The sequence below is a fragment of the Sorex araneus genome, chromosome 2 (assembly GCF_027595985.1).
Source record: "Sorex araneus isolate mSorAra2 chromosome 2, mSorAra2.pri, whole genome shotgun sequence".
NCBI classification, from domain to species: domain Eukaryota; kingdom Metazoa; phylum Chordata; class Mammalia; order Eulipotyphla; family Soricidae; genus Sorex; species Sorex araneus.
The window spans coordinates 155592494-155614098 of NC_073303.1; positions in this window are offsets into that span (position 1 = coordinate 155592494).

The following is a 21605-nucleotide window of genomic DNA, read 5'->3' on the forward strand; positions in this document are numbered from 1 at the left end:
CAGGGTTCCCTGGGCTACATTCAGAGGCCAGCCATATTGTTCTAAATCTCAAACTCAGATCTTAAAGCATGTTTCACAGACTTTCATTTGCTCTGGACTGATGTGCTATTTCCCTGATCCTGTATTTTGTATTTTAACTTTATTGAACAAAATATGGCTTAAGCCTACTGTTTAACAGAGTGGATAACTATCAGAATATTGTTCATAAGAATTTAATAAATTTTGAATTAGTAATGAAATTGACCAATGCATTGTAATTAGAAATTAAGCAATTAGAGTGTGATGTAGACTATAATAATATTCTCATACTTAAAGCACAATAACCTTGAAACAATTGGACTATGCTAATTCACATGTAAATACTGAATCAACTCCAAATACTATATCAACTCCAAATTCTTGCTCAGAATTAAACATTTAATAGTTTCCTATTTATTCAATGCCTTTATCTCTTCCTTCTTTTCTCCTCTTTCAGAAAACCTAAATTTTATTATTAAATTTTCTAATTAATTAAATGAATTATGCATGTCAAATATTTTTCTAAAATTTACACTGTATCTCTCATCAATTCTTAAAAATGTCAACAAGGACTTTGCAAAAAAGTTAAATTAATTTTGATATTATTTTATAGTTTGTAATTATAGTGGTTAATGTGCTTTAACAAATAAATATACAATATACTAAATTAATATTTTAGTCTGTGTAAACATTGTATTGATATTCTACAGAAAATATCAACGGTTCTATACAGTGTAGTTACATTAAAACTTAAAAATATTACTATGGTCATTGGGATTTTCCATGTAAATGAATTACTTTATGTTCATTCATTATAGGTATATTTCTTAAACTCATAAAAAAGTATATTAACTTCACCTAGCCTTATTTTCAACCTGACTTTAAAGGGCATGATGCATTTTCTATATATAGCTAGGATGACAGTTTCAAAAATTGTTGGTGAATCAGATAACATTAATGTAAACTTTATCATCATAATTTTTAAATGTACTCAAGTTTTGCAACAAAATATATTTTTAATCTGAATTCATTAAATAGGCATATTTATTGCTCTTTGCTGTGAAGGCAGCCTTAGATAAAACATTGAATTTTCTTTCTAACTGTCCTTTGCTGTCCTCTGCTTATAGTTTTTCACAAATCTCTGATATGCTGGATTTTTATGAAGCCAGTTCCTTCGATTGAAGCATGGTTATATATTTGGATTCTGAGAAATGAATTTGAGCACAGGTCATCATCTCCTCTTATTTGCCACTATCCATTTCCTGGTGAGTATAAGGAAAGTTCTTCTCAAGTTTGCCTCCACCTGCACCCTCAATTTGTCTTGAGAGTTTGAAATTTGAGAACTCTAGAGCTTTCAGTTTCTCCCATCTCAGAGTAATCAGAATACTTGGGAGTAAGAAGACAGAAGCTTTAAAAACTCAGTAATGTTGGACTGAATCCATTTATACTCCACTTCAAACTTTGAGTCCAAGCTTTTAAGGTTATTTCTTTCTGAACAGCTAATTCTAAGAAATGGAAGTACGAATATTTGTGTACTCAGATATGAATGATTGTGAGATCTACTCAGGCTACTCAGTGGGAAAAATTTTGATAAGAAACATGATACAGAAAGAATAAATATAAAAAAATACGTATTTTCGTTACATACAATTGGGGCTAAAAAGGTTAGAGAAAAGTTTGTTTAAAACTGTATTAAAATGCAATGGGAAGCATGACTAAGTTTGCAATACCAATTTTATTATAATACCAATCAGGTATTATAACAAATTATAATATCAATATGTTCTCACTCACCAGGCATATAGTTTCATTGTGGTAGTAGTTTTATGCATTCAGCACTCAGTTGTGGGAAGATATTAAATGGATATATTGAATATATGTGGTTTGAATTTTTATCATAGATTTTTTTTCCCCAAACTGTAGGCAAGTTAGTTTATGGTACTTAAATGGTGAAATGTTTGTTTCTAGTGCTGCTAGAGGGAGTAGTGAATTAAGAGACAAGGTGGAAATTTGGAAATGGACACACTCATATTTTATATGACTATTGTGACTGACTGATCATGATAGGACACATATAGGAATAAAATTCAGGAAAGAAGGAGAGAAAGAAGAGAGGAGAGAAAGAGAGAGATAGAGAGATAAAGAGAGAGAGAGAGAGAGAGAGAGAGAAAGGAAGGTGTCTGCTCTAGAGGCAGGTTTGGAGTGGAGACTTAGGTAAAATAAAATTCTAGAGTTGAAATTTATTAAATAACAAAGCTCCAATATTAAAATGAAAAGCACAAAAAGTTAATTTTTAATGTGAAAATTGTTATAACTAATTATGGAGTTGTTAAGTCATTGGCTAAGAATTTATCAAGCATTTGTTGCTAGTTGAACCATCTGCATTACTGTTCTTATTTGTTGAGTTTAGTTAGCTCCTATATTCCTTTCTCATTTAATTTGGTGTGCTCATATTGGGTTTCAGTATTGTGAAATTAGGAAGTTTCCAGAAATGTCTGTGGTCTGGTCAATTGACATGGTGATGTCTGAGGGAGGTGGGTGGGGCTGTCAGGACTTCCTGAAGTATACTGGGAGAGAGAACTCTTGTCATGAAAACTCAGATAAACATCAGAGTTCTCAGCCTAGGCATTGGAATGGTTGAAGTTGTTTGCAGTTTGGCCTCTCTTCAGAGAATATTGGTGAAGCAATGGAGTTGAACCCTTAGCATGGCTGCAGTGTGGGGTGTGAACGTGTTTCATGGTGCAAGAGCAGGACAGGTACTTGGCCCTCCTGCCTCCTCAAGGTGCTCTCAGAGACTGCTGTCTTGTTTTCTTTTGTTTTTAATTAATTTTAGCTTCTTGGGTGAGTATCCTAGAGACTTACTTGGTTGGGAACAAGTAGAGCTGGCCTGGTGGGTTAATAAACATGGCAGTGGCTGTGGAAGGTAGGCCTAGTTCTTGTACTCTTGTTCTTAAAATGGAGTTCTGTAACTTATTTTTGTTGCCACAATTGAAATATCTTCAAATTGAGAATCCCTTGAGTTTATCAAGATAGAACAACTTTTCCTTGTCTTATTTCTTGATATTATATATATTTTTTATTAACACACCTGTGGCAAATATTTGACTACCTTCTGCTTAAAGGCAAAATATTGATAATATTTTAAAAATATTTTGAAATCTTCACATTAAAGGGGTTTTACAGTAAACTCAATAAACTTTTACCTGACTCAAGTGATTAGATTCTGAAACTAGTCTTTGACAAACTTAATGATAAGGAAATTTATTATTCTTAGTTTACATGTAAAAACTGACTGATCAGAACTACAAATTTTTTACTTAATTATTTTTCATAATCATCTCTTCTGTAAATGTTGATTAATAATAAAAGCATTTAAAAATTAAATAAAAGACGTCAGCACTTGTATGTTCATCACAGTACTCTTTACAATAGCCAGAATCTGGAAAAAACCTGAGTGCCCAAGAACAGATAACCGGTTAAAAAAACTTTGGTATATTAACACAATAGAATACTATGCAGCTGTTAGAAAAGATGAAGTCATGAACTTTGCATATAAGTGGATCAACATGGAAAGTATCATGCTAAGTGAAATGAGTCAGAAAGAGAGAGACAGACATAGAAAGATTGCACTCATCTGTGGAATATAAAATAACAGAATGAGAGACTAACACCCAAGAATAGTAGAAATAAGTACCAGGAGGTTTGCTCTACAGCTTGGCAGCTGACCTCACAAGCTGGGGAAAAGGCAGCTCAGATAGAGAAGGGAACACCAAGTAAAGTGTGGTTGGAGCACCAACTCGGGATGGGAGATGTGTGCTGAAAGTACACTATAGATTGAACACGATGGCCACTCAATACCTCTATTGCAAAACACAACACCCAAAAAGAGAGAGAGAGAACAAAGGCGAATGCCCTGACACAAAGGTGGGGTGGGGGGGATGCAGTGGGGGGAGGTGAGAGGGATACTGGGATCTTCTGTGGTAGAGAATGGGCACTGGTGGAGGGATGGGTACTCGAGCATTGTATGACTGAAACTCAAGCACAGAATTATGTAAATCTGTAACTGTACCCTCATGGTGTTTCACTAATAAAAGAATCATTATCATTATCATCATCATCCTGGTGATCACTGAATTTCTTGAGTGGTCTCAGTAGTGCCTCCATTCGTCCTAGCCCTGAGATTTTAGAAGCCTCTTCTTACTCGTCCTTCCCAACGAGGCCGCATTGGAGGCTCTTTCAAGGTCAGGGGAATGAGAGCCAGCATTGTTACTGTTTTGTCATATGAATACACCATGGGGAGCTTGCCAGGCTCTCCCATCTGGCCAGGAAACTCTCGGTAGCCTGCTGGTTCTCCCAGAGGGAGAACTAGGCTATAAGATGTCACGCAGCTGCAAAATGGCCTCGCTAGTTCCGGGAGCTTGCTTTTAAGTTTCTGGACATTGGCCATTCTTGGGATCACAGGGCGCCAGGGGGTCAGTCCTTGGATGTGACCGGCTAACTACTGGAAAATGGGAAATCTGGGCGGAAGAGGCCAAGTCCCAATCCGAGCAGGCTTGGAGATCTCAGCCCCTGGTTCCACACGCCTGGGTTCTTCTGCTGGTACCTTCATGTTTGAGGTTCATCTGAATGTGTGGAGAGGGGCCTTGAGCATTGGCTGTGGCTAAGGCTCCGGAAGTCTTCGGCCGCAGGAGCTCTGCTCAGGGCAGGGAGGGAAGCTGGAGCCCATCCCCTCCAAGGGGCTCCAGGGAAGACAGTCAGGCGCTCAGGCAAGAGACTCTGCAATAAAAAAATAATTAAAAATAAAATAATAAATAATAATAATAATAAAATAATAAATATAAAAATAAAATAAAAATGTATCATCAGTTTCTGATGCTGTTAATCAGACACAATTATATTTTTCCAAACTGTGTATTGTTTTAGAAAGCAAATTTTTTTTTTTTTGCTTTTTGCGTCACACCCAGCAATGCACAAGGGTCACTCCTGGCTTATGTACTCAGGAGTTACTCCTGGCGGTGCTCTGGGGACCATATGGGATGCTGGGATTTGAACCCGGGTCGGTCGTGTGCAAGGCAAGCGCCCTACCCGCTGTGCTACCGCTCCAGCCCCCATCAACCTCTAGACCTGATTTTTGTTGTAATTGTTTGGGGGCCACTCCCAGCAATGGTCATAGGCTTGCTTCTGGTTCTATACTCAGGGATCACTTCTAGTGATGCTCAACGGACCAAAAGGGGCAGAAATTTTATTGAGACTTTTTTTTAATAATTGGAATACTAGCATCTATACAATATTTAGTGGAAAATGATACTTGGAAAATTTCCTAGAGAAACGGTGTAAGAAAGATTGTGGAGAGAGAAAAGTTAAATTGTGTTACAGTTGGACTAAAGACCTTTAGTCCATATAAGCTTTTATGAAATTTTAGAGGTATCTTGAATTTATACCAAAGAAAGCCCACTACATAGACCAGTCTGGTAAGATAATGCTCTTATTTAAGGATAATCCCGAGAGAATGTCAGTGTGTCTTCTTAGCAGTAAACACTACCAGAAGCTGGAGAAATGAGTATCTCAATTGTGGAAGACAGATCTGTATGTAGCACAACGGGTAGGGTGTTTGTCTTTCATGTGAACCGCCTGAGTTTGAGCCCTGGTATCCCATATGCTCCCCTGAGAAATTTCTTTCTTTCTTTTTTTTTTTTTTTTTTTTGCTTTTTGGGTCACACCCGGCAATGCTCAGGCGTTACTCCTGGCTCTGCACTCAGGAATTACTCCTGGCGGTGCTCGGGGGACCATATGGGATGCTGGGAATCGAACCCGGGTCGGCCGAGTGCAAAGCAAACGCCCTACCCGCTGTGCTATCTCTCCAGTCCCAACCCCCTGAGAAATTTCAGGAGTAATTCCTGAATAAAGGAGTAGCCTTAAGCATCAATAAGTGTGGCCCCAAACCAGAAAGAAAATAATGCTCTGCTCTGCCAGTCTTAGAGATATAATTAGTAAATGTTTTGACTACTCCTTTACTGGGGCCGCAGTCTCTGATAATGTTAATAATATTGTTGGTAGAACTAGATCGTATCTAAAACTTTTTCAATCTTTTCTACGATGCAATTCTGTGCTTTCCTTAATGTGCCCTTTACTTCTTTACTGTTGAAGACATAGACTTTTATCTTATTTTTATGAGCAGCGGCTTCACAAAAATAATTGGAAAAGGTAATCATTTAGAACCACACAGAAACAGATATCTCACAAATAAGTACAATTAAGTGACTTATTTACAAGGCTGCTGTTAAGATAATTAAAGAGTGAAAGTAATATTATGCTTAAAACAGAAGCAGTGGGAGGAAGAAACTGGGCTTGTAGAACATATTAAGCCACACTAATATGCTTTCGTGAGAGATATGACTCTTATCAGCATATGTTTTCACTTAACTGCCCTTACTGAAGCAATTTCCAATGATAGCAACTCCTCTGACTCTTTATATCCATCACTATCTTGTTCTCACTGCAACACAGCTAATAAACAGATTCTGCCAGACAGATGATGGCTTTCAGAAAATATTCTATGGCAGGAAAGGAGAACAACAAACTGAAGGAAAAGTAATCATCATACAGTGACTAAAATTATGAGCTCTGGAATTCAATTTATTGTAAATGTCTCATTTGGGGTCTCAAAATTTTTTCACATAAAGGGTCAAAATGGTAACTGGAGAGGTATGAAAGGGAAATTTCCCATAAGAATACTTTCTTTATTGAAAATAAAAAATAAGATTCAAGTTAAGTTTTATGATATTGTCAGAAAAGCTGTTTATCATGATTTAGCTTATGTTGCCCCAGTAAGGAACTATGTTCCATTTAACCTTTCATATTTTTTTCAGAAAAGAAAAAATACTATATTTACTCTTGGCTGCCAGTGCTGAAATCAGATCGGAAATCAGAACAGATCTCAATAGAATTAAGATATACAGTATCTTTAATATTGATAAAAATGTGATTTTTCTCTTATTTTCCCCAATGTCATAACATTACAAACTGTCAAAATTTTTTATATGTATGTGTAGTGGTTTAAGTATATAAATGTAGAGATTCCTTTACTTGTCTTATATATATATATATATATCACCTCATAACCCGTGTTAGCGTAGTACCATCAACAACGAATATACAAGTCAAGAATCAAATTGAAAGGCTGGAAATGAAAAGCATATCTTATACAGGGGAGGGAATTAAGGAAATAGTTTTTTGCATGTACTAATTTCCTCCTCATGTGAGTCTCCAAAACCTATTAGTCACTAGAACCACTGCTTATATAGCTGTCAATTCCACTTTCACAATTCTAATCTCTGCTGGTTCAACTGCTCTTTTATTTCTTTACTCCTCTCAAAATTGTGGTTTCTATTCAATTCTCAGGTGCATATACCATTCAATTAAACTTATCCTCTGTCTTTTTTTGTTTGTTTGTTTGTTTTAATTCTCTCTACATAGTAAAAGTACAAGAGTACTTTTAGTAAGAATATGCAATAAAAGATGAGCCCGCTAATGAAATCCACATTCTGCTACAAACGGAGTGTGAATATCCACATGAGGCTATTTCCTTATCTGCGACATAGAGTTTTGCTTACCATTAGCATCCTACAGTTTTAAGCTAATGGGACATCAAGTATAAAGAGAATAAAAGAAAGGAGATTATACTTTCAAAATATCTCCTAGAGAAATCGTATTGTGTGAAGATGATATTGCACAGTATAATATACATTAAATAATACTGAATATCATTAAATTGCCAGAAGGCACACATACTAAAGAGGATTTCTAAGAGCGGATCAAGATCGTTTACTTAAGGGTCACAATGCTTTTCCATTAGCAATGATGGCACACATAATTGATTCTACGTCCCCTAGAACTGACTCTTCTGAGCAGTTATATTTGTACTAAATATGTAAAATACATAAAGGATTTATTGTACATACTACATAATTTGTTTGACATTATTGGAATCAACCTCTGTTATCTTTCTTTCTTAGATGACTTTTTATACCTATGCATAAATTTGTTTGCTACTCTTTCTGTCATTGAGATTCATTTGCTTCAATCTTAGAAGTTCATTAAATGTTATCTTCTCTTACAGATGAGGGAAGTGAGACTCAAAAAAGTTCAGACTCATCAATGAGTGTGTAGTAGAATAGTTTTGCAAACCTAGTAAATCCTTTCTTCTGTTGAGCTCTTTCACTGTCTTAAAAACTTCTCTGAATTCCATCCAATAGGGAATTACTGATACATGATCTATGAAAATAACCTCTGGAAACATTTGACAGTGGAGGAGTTGAAACAATATTGTTTTAGGTAGGGCACTTGCCTTGCATGGGATTTACCTGTGTTTGATTTCCTGGCACCCCTTATCGTAACTCTAGGGGTGATCCCTGGTGCAGAGCCAGGAGTAAGCCATGAGCACAGCTGGTTCCCAAAGCAATATATGTACAGACATACATAAGCACTATTATTATTATATTATATACATGTATATGAGAAAATGAGTATGAAAAGTGGGAATGTTAAATAAAGAGCATGAGCAATGTAATAAACAACATCTATTGCATTTATCATTTAACAGGGATAATCTTCTGGGTGTAGATTGATTTTACATAAAAATAAAGATTTATAGTATATATTAGTTTATAATAAATAATGTGGTAAAATAACTGGTGGGTGAGGGGAAAGGGTACATTTAATTCAGTTCTGCATATCTTATCATGACTTGTAGTTCTTGATTTGAAAACTGTGTCTACAAGATAGACAATGTAGGACCAAATAGGGGTATATATATATATATATATTCATTTATATGTATAAATAAATATTATGCCCAATGCCCTTAAGAATTATATCTGCTTGTAGTCAGAATATATCACTGTATCACTGTCATACAGTTTTCATCGATTTACTCAAGCGGGTGCCAGTAACATCTCCATTTGTCTCAGACCTAAGATTTTATCAGCCTCTCCTTACTCGTCTTTCCTAATGCTGACATATTGGAGGCTCTTTCAGGGTCAGGGAAATGAGACTCGTTATTGCTACTGTTTTTGACATATCAAATAGTCCACAGGTAGTTTTCCAGGCTCTGCTGTGCAGGCAGGATACTCTTGGTAGCTTGGTGGGCTCTTCGAGAAGCATATATATATGAGAAGTATATATATATATACATATATATGTATATATGTATATATATATGAGAAGCATCACTGTCACTGTCACTGTCATGCCGTTGCTCATCGATTTGTTCAAGCGGGCACCAGTAATGTCTTTCATTAAGAGACTTATTGTTACTGTTTTTGGCATATCCAATATGCATGGGTAGCTTGCCAGGCTCTGCCGTGCAGGCTCCATACTCTTGGTAGCTTGCTGGACTCTCTGAGAGGGGTGGAGGAATCAAACTCGGGTCGGCTGCATGAAAGGCGAATGCTCAACCACTAATCTATCGCTCCATCCCATGAGAAGCACATATACATATGTATAAATATATACATATATATAAATATTTCCCTCTATGATTTGTTACCTACTACTGAGAATATATATCTGAAGAAATATTTGTCTTTATTCCATTCCCTTTCTTCCTCAGTATCCCTATATTCTCTCTTTTATTTCCCTTGTATTAATACCCATTTCTTTCTATGGTGCTTTTCTACGGGATAGGATAAAAAACCATTCTTGCTCTTGGCATCTAGAAGAAACTTCTTACATTTCTCTGCCTCACTGACACTATCTTTCCTTCCTTTCTTAAAAGTGTATTCTCTCTTGCCTAAAGCTCTCTTAATTTTACTTTTTCTTTGTGGTTATTTAAGTGTGTAATTGTATTATTTAACTTTATAAATCATTTCAAAATTCTGTAAGTCACAGTGTGAATAAAGTGTCCCAGAGTTAGGGTTTTAAGTTCAATGGAAAGCTTTGCTTGAACAGAAGTTGCAATAAGTTCTCCTCAAACATGTTTTTTGCAGTTTAAACGAATATAACAATGGAAAGAAAAAAATGGTTCCTACTTGATCAATTTAAACTTTACAGATTTTTTTCATTTGTAAATTATCCTGGATCAAATATGTTATTCACTCTCTATTTTAGTTAGTTTCTTTTGGCACAATTATATATCTTATATTTTGCTTGGAATTAGATGTTTCTATATTACTTAACTAAAAATCATAAAATCACTGCATTTCAAACTTACTAAACCATGTGTTATTCCTTGTGATAATGATAAATTATCCTTTTTATGTTTTGCTTTAGTCTTTATTGTGATTTTTGTAATATATACTACTAGCTTTCTACCTATTATTTGCTTTCTTCGCTTCCTAACTGAACTGTGATTTTTTTTTTGAAGGAGAAAGTCAACCAGTAAGTAGATCCTCTATTTGGTAGGTAGGTAGACCATAAAAACTGGTTGCATTCATAAATGGAACAGAACCCAGATTATATGAAAGTGTTTGGAAGACATTTTAAAAGGAATAAGATGTTTTGACTTCTGCCTGCTGCAGTTTGTGCTTTGATCAATCCCATTTCTCTATGGAGAAATAAAACAGATGCCTATAAACTCAGCAATTATTCTGTGACTCTGGAAAATAGAAATCAGACACTAATGATTTCTATTTGTATAATGAGAAATTATACAGAGAAAAATCAGGATAATTTGTGACCATTATGGACCTTTCATACAAACTTTATACTATTTCACTGGAAACTTTGGGATAGTAAAGTACAAAATAGCCTTTTTTGGACTCAAGAGCTAAGAGCACACACTCTGTATGTGAGAAGTCCTGAGTTGATTCCCAGTCCTGCCTGACTCTACAACACCTGCTAAATCAGGTCCTTATAAAAATAATAAATAATGCTTTGTTCTTTGAGGATAACACAGTTAGCTTTCAATGACATATATGCTAAAAATGAAGTTTTGATTACTTCATAATCAAAACTGACATGGATTGATGGTGTTATTTGTGTTGGGAAACAGGGGAGAAAACTTGTATTATATTTCTGAGAATGCTACTTGATGTCTCCTCTTTGCATCTTTACATACTTTCTGGATTTAATGCTCATGCTGTGCTTCAGAAATACTGTTGCTTACCTCTGTCATATATTCTACTATTTAGATTTATAGTTGTTTGTTTGAGTTTCATCAATTTTTTTGCATCAGGTTAACTGGGGGAAAGGGAAAAAGTCAAAAATTTAATGGGCATGTATATTGATGCGTGTGTCTTCCAGCTCAATACACGATCACGATCACGATACCCCCGTTAATCACCAATTTCTCAGGCGGGCTCAGTAACATCTCATGTTGTCCTTTCCCTGAGATCTTAGAAGTTTATCTCGACTTGGCCCTCCTAAAGATATTGCACTGGGGGTTCTTCAGCGTCAGGGGAATGAGGTCCAGCTTGTTACTGGATTTTGCATATGAATACAGCATGGGAAGCTTGCAAGGCTGTCCCATGTGGGCAGGAAACACTCAGAGGATTGTCAGTTTCTCCCAGAGGGAGAAGTAGGCTAAAGATATTGCTTGCTTTTAAGTCTCTCTCTGGATGTTGGCCGTTGATGGGATTACACACACCTGGGTTCCTCTGCCGGTACCTGCATGCATGAGGCCTGTCCGAACGTGTGGAGAGGGGCCTCCAGCATGGCTGCAGCTAGGTTCCGGTGGTCTTCGGCACTGGGAGCTCTGCTCGGGGTGGGGAGGGAAGCTAGAGCCCATCCCCTCCGAGGAGCCCCGGGGAAGACAGCCAAGCCTGTGGGCAAGAGACTCTCTCAGCTCAATACATTGGGTGGAAATACAGGAAGAGGGAAAATGTCAAAGAAAGATTTAATCTGTTATATAGACTGAACAAAGCCCTCAGCCAATCTCAAGAGGGCTCTGATACTTGAAAGTTTTCTCACAGAAATGAATTCTCAACAAGTATAACCACTGCCTCCATCAATAGGGATTTTCCCCAAAGATTTTAACAAGATAAATATTGAGGAGGGGTGAGAATAATCCTCAAAATAACTTTTAGTTGATATTTATCATCTAACAACCCTTTATAAGCCCAAGGAATTAATGTTAAAATCTTAAAGCAAATGTGCATAAGGTGGAAATAGAGATGCTTCATTCATATTCCCCTTTAATAGAAGCACGTTTACACACTTGCTGTAAATATAATCAGCATTGTGTCACTATTAACCCAGCCTTGAAGAAAATGGCAATACTCCCCAAAGCATTATACAGATTCAATGCAATCCCTATAAAGATACCCATGACATTTTTCAAAGAAATAGACAAAACACTCCTGAATTTCATATGGAACAATAAACGCCCACAAATAACAAAAGCAATTATAGGGAAAAAGAAGATGGGAGGCATAATTTCAAACAGTATTTAGAAAGCAGTAGTAATTAAAACAGCATGGTATTGGAATAAAGACAAACTCATAAACCAGTGGATTAGAGTTTAATATTCTGACACTGTATCACTGTCACTGTCATCCCGTTGCTTATGGTTTGCTCGAGCAGGCACCAGTAACATCTCCATTGTGATACTTGCTGTTGCTGTTTTTGGCATATTGAATATTCCATGGGTACCTTTCCAGGCTCTCTCGTGTGAGAGAGATACTCTTGGTAGCTTGTTGGCTCTCTGAGAGGAATGGAGGATTCAAACTCAGGTTGGTCACGTGCAAGGCAAACACCCTACCTGCTGTGCTATCGCTCCAGCCCAATATTCTGACACAGACCCTCAAATATATGATAACTTAATCTTTGATAAAAGAGCAAGATATGTGAAATGGAGCAAGGAAAACCTCTTCAACAAGTGGTGCTGGGAAAACTGTACGACAACATGAAAAAAAAAAAAAAGAACTCAGACCTCTGCCTAATGCCAGGCACAAAGTCAGATCAAATGGTTTAAATACCTCAATATCAAGCATGAATACATAAGCTACATGGAGGCAAAACATAGGCAGAACACTCCATGAAATTGAAGCTAAAGTAATCTTTAAAGATGAAACACCATTGACCAAACAACTGGAAGCAAAGATATATAAATGGGACTGCATTAAACTCAGAAGCTTCTGCACCTCAAAATAAATGTTGACTGAGATACAGAGAGCCCACAGAATGGGACAAAATTATTTACCCAATACCCACCAGATAAGGGGTTAATGTCCAGGATATAAAAGAAACTAGTAGAACTGGAGAAGAAAAATACCTCTAATCCTGTCAAGAAATGGGGAAAAGAAATGAACAGAAAACTCAAAAAAGAAATACAAATGGATAAAAGGCACATGAAAGATTTCTGTATACCTCTAATCATCAGGGAGATGCAAATAAAAATAATGATGTATCATCTTATACCACAGAGACTAGCACATATTAAAAAGAAAAAGAACAACCAGTGCTGGCACAGATATGGGGACACAGGGAATCTCATTCATTGTTGGTGGGAATTCTGACTACTCCAGTCTTTTTGGGAAACAATATGTATATTTCTCAAAACCCTAGAAATAAGCTTCCATGTGACCCAGAAATCTGGGCATATATCACAGGATGCAATAAAAACACAGTAGAAGTGACATCTGAGTTTTGTATGTTTTGTATGTTCATTGTGGCACTGTTCACAATAGCCAGAATCAGGAAACAACCCTAGTGCCTGAGAACAAATGACTGGTTAAAGAAACCGTGGTACATTTACACAATGGAATACTATGCAACTGTTAGAAAAAAAGTGAAGTCATGAATTTGCTTATAAATGGATGTTCATGGAGAGTATCATGATAAGTGAAATGAGTCAGAAGGAAAGGAACAGACATAGAATTACTGCATTCATTTGTGGGATATAAAATAACCTCATATGAGACTAACATTCAAGGACAGTAGAAACAGGACAATTGTTCCACTGTTGCAAGCTTGCCTCAAGTGCTGGGGGGAGCAGGCAGTTGGTATAGAGAAGTGATCACTATGACAATGATGGTTGGAGGGATCGCTCTGGATGGGAGATGTGTCCTGAATGTATATAAAGGACCAAACATGCTGACCTTTCAGTATCTGTACTACAAACTATAATGCCCAAAGTTAGAAAGAGAGTAGGAAGAAAAATGCTTGCCTTAGAGATAAGAGGAGGGCGGGGGGGGGGGGTTGTTGTGGGTGGAACTGAAAACATTGGTAGTAGGAAATGCACACTGGTGGAGGGATGGGTGTTTGAATATAGTTTGATTGAAATCTGTTTGTTTGTTTTTGGGTCACACCCGGCGATGCACAGGGTTTACTTCTGGCTCTGCACTCAGGAATTACTCCTGGTGGTGCTCAGGGGATCATATGGGATGCTGGGAATTGAATCCAGGTTGGCCGAGTGTAAGGAAAACTTCCTGCCCGATGTGCTGTCGCTCCAGTCCCAGTTTGACTGAAACCTGATCATGAAACCTTTGTAACTGTGTTTCTTATGGTGACACAATAACAAAAATTGTATATATATATATATATATATATATATATGTGTGTGTGTGTATATATATATCAGGTATTGAAGATAATGCATTGGCTTTTAAGAACAATATTGGTCATATTATAGGATCCTCATACATTTCTCATCAAGGGGGTATATAAAGGTCTGCTTATTTTTGTCAAAAGCATAACTAGCCCAAGGGTATATTATAGTCTAGTGATCCCCATGTTGTTTAATGAGGTTGAGGCCTATATCACAGCTGACTTTAGTAATTGATAAAGCTTATGTCTCTCTCCTTCCTTTCACTAATGTTAATACTAAGGGTATACTCTAATAAACACTCTATACACTAAATTCAGTTTCGGAGTATGTTCTTTAAAGTACAAAAGCTGAAAACTCAGCTGGTTCGCAAGCTAAGAATCTTTTCTTTTGTACATACCATTTCAACAGCAGTACCCTTGGTCTATTAAAAACTATGAGTAGCTTTACATTAGCCATGATGAGAGTATTTGTATTGTAGCATCTACCAGATTGCAATACTCATGCTAGTTGAATCTATTTGCTTCATATAATATGTGATGGGAATAGCTCTTCTAGAATTTTGGTGGTCAATTCGTTAGAGAATTTTACAAGAGAAATTTTAATGAGGAGAAATGGCAGCTCTTTAGTTCTTTAGTGATTCTGAGCTATAGTTGTTTCTTGTCTTCCCCTCTATTCATTCATTAACCCTGTACTCTCAATTGTCATTCTGCTAGTTGAAGCAGCTTTTCTGGCATTCAGTACAGACCCATTATGGGAGCCCTGATCATTTGTTTGATCATCAGTTTGTTTCCCTGAATGCATACATTTACCTACTTACTAAAATTTCTCGCATTCTCTTGTTTCTGTGGTATAAACATTTTCATCTTGTATAATTTCAAACTATCAGTGTGACTGTATCAAGCCTGCAGCATGGAAGATACAAAAATAATATATTACTTTAGACCCTTATCTTTGATTGGTCCAGTTCAGTCCAGCTCAGCGGTTAGGGCATATGCCTTGCACTGGCAATCTGGGTTCAATTCCTTCTTCTCTCTCGGAGAGTCCAACAAGCTACTGTGAGTATCCCACTCTCATGGCAGAGCCTGGCAAGCTACCTGTGGCGTATTCAACATGCCAAAAGCAGTAACAAGTCTCACAATGGAGACGTTACTGGTGCCCACTCGAGCAAATCAATGAACAATGGGAAAATAGTGCTATATCATTGATTGGTCTGAATACTTTATAGAAAACATTTTTTGGCTATGATTATTTTAATTTTTCACTTACTTTTAGCTTGGGAAATAGCATACATATGTATAGAAAAGTTGCCATTTTATTATTCTTGTCTAGTCAGTGTAACTGTCCTACATCCTGCTGATGCCCAGAGCCATTACCAGTGCAAGGACAGTGATTCTTTTCCTTGACTAACATTTCAAATCTTGCCTTGTTTACTAGTATAAGTTTTCCATTTGTTGAGCAGTATCTCTTAATATCCTGAACCCAGAGATGGGTGACAAGAAGCTCATTTAACCTACGCAATCATTGGAATTGCTAATATCAGGTCTATTCCTATATCCAACTTTTGGTTTCTGAACCCATGTATTTTCATTGTTTGAAATGGCACTGTTCCTGAAAAGAGCACCCCAGTCTTTTCAGAGTATTATCTTTACTGACTCAGTGCACTTTTAGAGGATCTTTTACTTCTGTGTTTGATCATTAGTACCAACAGTGCAATCTCATATATTCAGTATTGATCTGTATTGGTAACACATCACACAGTTGTTAGTAGCAATATTTCAGTGGTGTTGGTTTGTGGAATCCCATGCATTAAAACCCACTTATCAGCTTCAATACTGATAACTTAATTTTATTTGACAGATTCTGAGTTAGATGATGACCCAAGTTGATGTCAATAAACAGACATTTATTTTTGCTTGGTAATTTATTGCCTCTTCCATTGGTGAATGTTTTCCTGTGTTCATTAACAAAAGATGATTACTCCATTTTATTCTTACCTCCAAACAGAATAGTTAGAACTTTTTGGGCCCCAGGCCACAGAAGATTTTTGGGGAGAAAACCTTATAAAACAAACAAATGCTGTGGAAAGTACAGCAGGTAGGGCACTTGCTTTTCATGAAACCATGCTGGGTTTATTCCGTAGCATTGCATATGGTCCCCCAAGCAGTATCAATCATAGGGTGTGGCCCTAGAATCATAAAAATAAAATAATAAGGTAAAATAAAACTATTACTGTTACTGTTTTTGACATATCGAATACGCTATTGATAGCTTGCCAGGCTCTGCCGTGCGAGATTCTGCATCCCTCTCTTCCAGAAGCTTTGTTTTATAGTCTCCGGATCTTGGCCATTGATGAGATTACATGGCACTGGGGTTGGGGGGAAGGGGGCCCGGTTGTGGGTGTAACTGCCAAGCTACTGGAAAACAGAGGATCTGGGTGGAGGAGGCCAAGAATTTATCCAAGCAGGCTTGGAGATCTCAACCACGGGTCCCGCATACCTGGGTTCCTCTGTTGGTTCCTTCATGGGTAAGGCTCAACCGAGAATGTGGAGAGTGGCCTTGAGCATGACTGCAGCTTGGTTCTGAAGTTTTTCAGCTGCTGGGGCTCTTCTTGGGGCCGGGAGGGAAACTCAAACCACCCCTCTCCCCGGTGAAGACCGCCTGGCCCGGGGCAGGAGGTTCTGCAACAGGAATAAGTGAAGACGCCACTGGAGCCCACTCAAGAAAATCAATGAGCAAAGGGACAACAGTGATACAGTGATACAGAAAATAAGGCAATGAATAAATGGAGGCAAAGATCTATATTTCTCTTCTTTAAAAACTTTGCTGTCAATTTTTAATCCTTTTATTTCTATATCCCTGTTCTACCACATCACTTTCAATATTTAAAGTACTATTATACACCATACTTTTTATATAATGCACAAATATGAAACTTGTTTTATGAAAATATATGTACATATACAAATATATTCTTTATTGCTTAAATCATTTCTGTAGTACAATAGCACTGTCATCCTGTTTTTCATTTATTTCCTCGAGCAGGCACCAGTAAGATCTCCATTGTGAGACTTGTTACTGCTTTTGGCATTTCGAATAAGCCACAGGTAGCTTGCAGGGCTATTCATATAAAAATAGATTAGCCACAATGTTTCCAGGTTCTAAAGTACTTCTCATTGAGAGGATTTCTTCTCATGTGTTGCAAATTAAGAGACATCTTTGACTAAACTTTAGCATTTAAGAAGCATATTTTATTTGGAGTTGTATCTACATACCAAATCTACTATTGAAATACCAAATATGACCAGCTTATTCTTTATCACCAGGTGCCAAAAAAAGGTTCTCCTATTTGTACATCTGACTGAATATGAAACGTAAAATATTGGTCTAATAAAGCAAAAAGAGAGAATATAGGAGATCACATCAGGTTCATTACATTTTCCTGAGGACCTTTGGTTACGACTTTTATCACATAATGAAAGGCTGTTGAATTCAGCATGACTTCATGTATATGATTAATGTATTAGCAGACGACATGGCTTTTCTTGTTCTGGACAATTAGTAAAATATTACCATACTATTTTTTGTAAACTCTGCACAGAATTCCCCCCACCCACAGTACTTTCTATATAGTAGGGTCTTCAGTAGCATGGCTACTTATACCCTGATTTAGTGACAATATGTCTTACTCAACATCGGCAGTGTTTTATGTTATTTGGTAATTGGACTGAAACAATATACGCAAGAATTGAAATATATTCCTATAGAATTGAAGTAAGCCTAATTGGTATTTCCAGTTTGCTTATTCTAGTAGGCAAATTGAAATATTGTGATTTTTTTAAAAAAAGTAACTGGCTGTATACTTTGAAATAATTGCACCTTCACTTTTTCCTAACATACCCCAAAATTCTAATCCTCTAAAAATTGTATTTATTCCTTCAACCTGTTGTCTGTAGCACTTAAAATTTTCTCAATCTAAGGAATGAGTCAGGAATTATTACAGTTTTGGGAGAGTTGGAGCCCTGATCATTTGTTGACAATTTCTTTGACTTTTTATACTGAGCAATATTTTTCAGATTGTTCGTGCTTCATAACTACAGAGAACAGTATTCTATTACCAATCTACATCTACACTGTTTTCTTAGATTCAGCTTCCTCTAATTGTATGTCTGTGGAGTTCAAGTTCTTCTAGGTCTTTAATACTTCTAGTGCTAGTCAATTCCAAATTTCAGAAACCTACTTATCTCTCTCTCTTTTTTTTTAAAGTCATGAGCTTGACATAGCATCCTATCAAGGGCAGAAATAACTTTCCTTGGGTCTTTAGAACTTGTAATTAAGAACAAGACCTGAATCCCAGGAAGTAAGAGCTTCATTATGCTGCGCTAAAAGTGTAACCTACATGCTTCTGTATGCACCCGCAGTACTAAACTGGGGCCCCATTATTCTCTTAATGTTATAATTAATATTTTGTATTTCCTCTTAAAATGTAAGATATTACACTTTCCATACATTCTACCTTTATTTCATCCCAGTTTACTGTACATTGTATTTTGCCAATAGCACTTCCATGACATCCCAAATGCTCCACTTATTCAAGTGACTACTTCTTAACCTAAGCCTTGATCATTCTCTCAAAGAATCCCTGCTATCCAAATACAACTATTTTTCCCTGTTTATTTACTATACTTAGGTGACATTGTTATAATAATTTTAACATTTATGATATTGAGGTACACACTTAACGCACTTCATTACCATGTAATTACCCAAGACAAAACTCCACTGTACTCACTACTTTTAATACACATTTTAATTCCTCTCCACCCCCATACCCCATTGTTTGCTAATCTCAATTTTAATAATCTTAGTCTAGGGCTTGTGACAGTTCAGTCTCGTGTTTTGAATCACTATATATAACAAATAAATGAGACCATCCAGTGTTTGTCCTCTTTCTGACTTATTTCGTTTAACAAAATACTCTTGTTTTATCTAAAAAATTCTGAACTGTGCAAATTCATTTTTTTTAGCTATACAGTTTTTCTTTGTAACAGAGATTTTAGTTGTGATACAACTACTTTGAACATATTTTGAGGTGCAGACTTTGAAGCAAGAGTCATATCTTGCTTGGATCCAGGACCCGAGAGAACAATAGCCCCTGGGGAATGACTTTGACAAGGGAGGATCAAAGTGAAAATTAGATGCAATACAAACTTCAGGGTAAAATCTCAGAAACACTGCAAGTCCTGGCATGGTGCTTTAGTTATTATCCTTGAGGCAACATAGTATATTCTTTTTTCTTCTTGGAAACTATTTATAGCATATGAGTTGTCTCTAGTGAAGATATATGAACTTGCATCAAACAAGTCTTGTCAGAAAAGGGAAATTTTCAGAGAGGAACTAAGTTAAGAATTTCTAGTTCTTAACTCAGCAGCTTCAGGGTAGAAATGCTTTACATATGAAGGAGGAATTTGGGTGTTGAATTCATTGTCCTCCATCTGGGGTCTGAATTTCTAGATTTCCTTTTTTTGATAAAAGAAGAGACTATAATATTCACTTATAAATCCTTGAATTTGAGACAATGCCTGGAAATTAGTAGATTACCATTCCCATACTGACTGCACATATTATTGTTTTATTAATAGATTAATATTATTGTTATCAAATATGACTACTGACAGCTGTATTTTAAAGAAAATAAAAATATTTTTTCCTTCAAGTCTGAGTTTATTGATGCCCTAAATTTCCACTCATTCACATTTATCATTATTTTGTTTGGGGCCACACCTTGCAATGCTCAAGGGTTATTCCTTACACTGCACCCAGGAATTACTCCTGATGGTGCTTGGGGGACCATATGAAATCACCGAGTACAAGACAAGTGCTGTACCTGCTGTACTGTCATTTGGGTCTCCATTGTATATCCTTTCTCCCTCCCTCTCCTCTTTCTCTCCCTCTCCCTCTCCCCTCCCTCTCCCTCTTCCCTCCCTCTCCCCTCCCTCTCCCTCTCCCCTCCCTCTACCTTTCTCTCTCTTTCTTTCTCTCTTTCTTTCTCTCTTTCTTTCTCTCTTTCTTTCTCTCTTTCTTTCTCTCTTTCTTTCTCTCTTTCTTTCTCTCTCTCTTTCTTTCTCTCTCTCTTTCTTTCTCTCTTTCTTTCTCTCTTTCTTTCTCTCTTTCTTTCTTTCTTTCTCTCTCTCTCTCTTCTTTCTTTCTTTCTTTCTTTCTTTCTTTCTTTCTTTCTTTCTTTCTTTCTTTCTTTCTTTCTTTCTTTCTTTCTTTCTTTCTTTCTTTCTTTCTTTCTTTCTTTCTTTCTTTCTTTCTTCTCATACCTGGTGGTGCTTAGGGCTTCCTTTTGGCTCTATGCTCAAGGATCTGTCCCTATGGCATCTGAGGATCACATGGGGTGTCAGGAATAGAATCTGACTCCACCTTGCGATAGGCAAGCATCCTACCTCCTGTGCTATTGTTCTATCCCTCATTCATTATATGTTGTCTTTGTTTTTGAGGGATGGGCAAATCCAGCAGTGCTCAGGGCTTAATTCTGGCTGTTTGCTCAACTATCACTCCTAGTTAGAGGCTAGGTACCATATGTGACCCAATAGATCAAACTAGCATCAACTGAAATGCCCTACCTGCTATACTATTTCTCCCACCCCACATTTCTTATTTGTTATCAGAACACATATTTGAGTATTTTACCGTGTGTATCATGTAGTACACTGAAGCAAATGATTTTTTAATGAGACATATTTTTAGCCTGTTTACTGTGTTGAGGAAAAGAGCTAGTTCCCCTTCTTTATGAACTTATTTGAAAAAAAGCAGCATGGAAATTGATAGTATCTCATGCCCGTTGGGTTTCCACTAGCCATTATAATGATAATTTCCTCATTTTTGAATGGGTAACATTTGTTATATGGGAGCAAATAATGATAATTGTTATAGTAGCCACTCCCATTACACCTGCCTGCTTAGTGTCTTCATTTTATCTGAGTTAAATAGAGATAAGAGATAGGGACATCAGCATTTTAAAAAGACAATCATTTAAAATAGGACCTTTTAGTTGTAGTTTCTCAGCTGCTGCATGTGCTAATTGAAGTATATAGTAGTT